We start from the raw sequence: 4,005 nt of genomic DNA on the forward strand, positions 1-4,005 counted from the left end.
AGAGACCAAGTCCCTCCCCCTTTATCTCTCTCTTTCTCTCTCAGTCATGTAAGAACACAACCGATGACAGCATCTGCAAACCAGGAATAGAGTCTTTATCACAAACTTGATCAACTAGCACTTTGATCTTGGACTTCCTAGTCTCCTAAATTGTAAGAACATAAATTTCTGTTGTTCTACTATACATTTTGTGTATGGTATTTTGCTGTGGAATCCAAAAGGGACTAATATAATAAGTAAATTACTGAATTTACCTCCTACTAAATTCTGTGTTTTATGCTTTTCCTGAAACTTGTCTTTGGCTGAGTTGTTATCCATTAATTTCATTTCCACTTCCTCAGTTCCAGCTTTATAAAGGCACATCAGTACTAGAAAGGGAAAAGGAAAAATAAAGAGCAGAGGAAATCCACAAGCAGTCATTTTCCCTATTAGCAGCTAGCACAGTGTTTAAATATGCAGACTGTCACACAATGAAGTTAAAATAAAATAGCAGTGTTTACTGGAGGTTTGAGATTTGCAAGTTGTGGAACTCAATCTCAGGTAACACCCCAAATTATGTACCACTAGTGTCTTTGTTTATGATGTTTTTAAGGAACAAAAGAGGGGGGGAAGAAGAATAGGATCGCAGGGGTTGTTTACCAAGAATTAGGACTGGTAATAGATTATATTCCTTAACGTTCATTGGCTTTTAGTCAAACTGGCCTTGGTTACTATGGAGAGAAGGAAAAAAAAAACATGTATGCACAGTTCTCAGAGAAGGCTGTGTTTGGCTGGAAACCAGCTTTTGCCAGTCGTAAATAGTTTTTAAAAGTTCCATAAAATGGAGTTTCATATGCAAAATGGAGTTGGATTTGTTTGCTTTGAATATTCCTTTTCATATGTCCCCCTTTCATTCATGAATTTTCTGAAGAAAAGATCAACAGAGCAAGATTAGAGCAAGCACTATCCCTCAAAGCTATAGTAATATAGTCACCTGTTCTGGGTCCATCTAGTCTCTCATAGGAGAGATTCTTGATGGGATTGATTGAGTGATCAGTTAATTTTTCATGTTCTTATTCTATCATGGCCATCTGTGCAAGTATAATCTGAGTTGCGAATTTGGTTACAAAAGGAGTGAATTATTTTAGCAAGCATTTAGTTATTACAGTGACACATATTACTAATATTAGCAAGAGTAGTTCAGTTTGCACTATAGCTCTTATACAAGATTCACTTTCTTCTGGTAACCAGCTAAATGAAACAAAATTATCTAATCAGTCAGCACAGTGATCTATTTCCCTAAGTTGGTTTATGTTATCTTTCATAATTTTTAGGTCATTTTTTATTGACTAGACTCATTTACATAAAAACAGCCTTCTTCCCATAGGAAGGTATATGTTCCTCCTTATCGAGCAGTTAGGGTATCAAGAGTCCTTTTGTTTTGAAGGACAACTTCTTCCAAGCTATTAGGTTTACTTTGTTGTTATTCGATGGCTTGCTGGGTGGTGGTGGACGTTTCTGCCACTATAAGGAAGAGATTGCAAATGGCCTATTATTGGGAAATACAGCCCTACCGAGGGCATAGCCACACCTGGTGATATCTACTATTGGATTACATGTAAGGAATTCTTTAAATCATAATTTGTTTGTTTGATTTTAGTTAAGAAAAGTAACTCGATTGGGATATGAACAGTGGATGTAAGTTTTCTCCTAATTGTTCCAGCTGGGGCAAGAGCAATTACCTCATAACATTCCTTCCATGGAATAGGGGTGGTGGGAGGGGGGAACAGAATAAATGTTAGAACTACATTAAAAACCAGGTTTTCTTGAGAAAGAAGGCATAGGTAGGTCCCTGTGCCCATTTCTCTTGTTTGGTTCAAAGGTGGGTTCAAAGAGGTCAGCCCATTCCAACAGTCATTCATTTCCTGTCTCTACCTACTACAATATATGAGGTGCAGTTCCACAGACAAAAACATCAGATCAGCAGGTGTTTCCAGGGTATCCTTGTATTCACTTGGCAGTCTGCAAGCATCTAACATGCAGTCCACTCCTCCCCTCGTAGAAGTTGAATGCCAACTTGGGATTTGCTGTACCAATATTTAATGGTCGTTTCTTTGGTCTCTGGGCTGGCTAACCAATTGTTGGGGCACAACCCAGGTGCTTCCCAGATGTAATCTGAAACCAGCCTACATTTGCAGAGGGCAAGGAGGGACTGAGAAAGAAGTATACAACTCCTGATTTAAAGAACAAACAAGAACTGTTTGTCTTGTGCGATCAGAGACGAGCACGTTTTCTACACATCTCCCCTTTACTGCCAGTCAAATTTAAAAGTTTCATAGAGCCTTTAGCTGTATTCAGTCATGTATGCAATACAGGTCGTCAACATAATGCAACATACACCACAATACACCCTGTCAAGGCTGTGGACTTGGGGCACCTTCTGGGAATGCATATTTTCAAGGGAAGGAAATGAGACCCCTCCGATTGCTAGTGTCCATCTCAGCAGTCACATTCTTTTGATTGTCCTCCCCATCATTCTACTCCTTGTGATAGGTTCTTACAATTCCACGTGTTCTCCTCTTCCATAATGCAACCCCAGCTCGCAGCAAGGGATTTTACCAGCTTGGGAGTATTTCATTTGGCAGCTATCTGGTTGCAACAGAGGCAGATGCTGCAGAAAAGCATTCATATGCAGGAGAAAGCACAGCTTAAGACACAATAGCTCTTTAAAATCAGTGAAAACTTTCCCACCAAGAGTTCTATGATCAGAACCAGTGATTTAATTTCTCTGGGCTGGGGGCCAGATCATTCAGCTGTTCACTTGTGTCCTCATATGATTTAATGAATATGACACACACAAAATCACAGAATTGCCCCCTACGCTGTACTCTGCACTTAAAAACATGGAGAACTACACTCTGAACTGTACAGTCACTTATTCTTTGTCCTTTGATAGCTAGATGTGGTTGTTTGGTGGACTTTGAGTAATGAAGTGGTACAGCAGAGGATATATAAATGGAGACATAGGAAATGACACACTTAAACTGTATACCCACACACAAACTTAGAGACTTCACCCCAAAACTGTTCACTGCACACACACATGCAGAGAGCACCCTAAGCTGAGTTCTGTGCACATAGCCCCACTGTAAAAAGCAGAAACGTAAGGCAATCTGAGTATCATTTTAACACATGTGAATAAGGGGCTTTCAGGCAGATTGCAGAGTATTGTCAGTTCCTTGTCTCTAGAGTTGCCTGTCACTTTGGACTTGTCAGTCTCTTTGTCCAGCCTTGTTTAAAGCAGATTGTTTTCCCTTTGTTAGTCAGCATCTAATTACCTCCTCGTGATCCTAACAGTTAATTAGCTAGTGATTTCAGGCTTTATTTACAGAGATGAAATTTTGACTTTTTTTTTCATTTTCAAAATCTTTCATTTGATTAATTTTATTTTCACAAATATAATAGAATTTTATTCTTATGACCATAAATAAGTGAGCAGTGATGGAACTAGCATCAATAACAACTCCAAATCTATTTCCTTATAAAAAGTTGCTAAGAAGGTAATTTGCTTCCTGTGATGTGTACATTCAGCCATCCAAAAAGGGCCAACTAACTCTGAGTTCAAAGAAAAGAAATCATCTATTTTTGTAACCTGTCAATTGGGGTACAGTGTTGTACTTCACAAATGCAAAATTGTACAGCATCACTCTTATACATCTGCAAGACTTCTTGGATATATTCTGTCCTATATTACTTCACTACTCATATTCCACTGGCACAAAGCTGCCTAAGATGGCAAAGGACAAAGATTAAATCACCAACAAGTAACATCATATAACAAAACAATCAGAATCTTGAAATATTTTGTAAATAAATGAGGATACTCTATTTTGACAAAGGTTGCTTAGAATAACTTAGAAAACTTACAAATTTTAGAATGATTTTTGCACATTAAAGTGAAAGAGACAATTATTAAGCATAAATACACCAGGGAGGTACAGAAATAACATTTTACATTAAAAAGTC

The sequence above is a fragment of the Talpa occidentalis genome, unplaced genomic scaffold, assembly GCF_014898055.3.
Source record: "Talpa occidentalis isolate TD23 unplaced genomic scaffold, MPIMG_talOcc4v2.1 talOcc4.14, whole genome shotgun sequence".
NCBI lineage: Eukaryota > Metazoa > Chordata > Mammalia > Eulipotyphla > Talpidae > Talpa > Talpa occidentalis.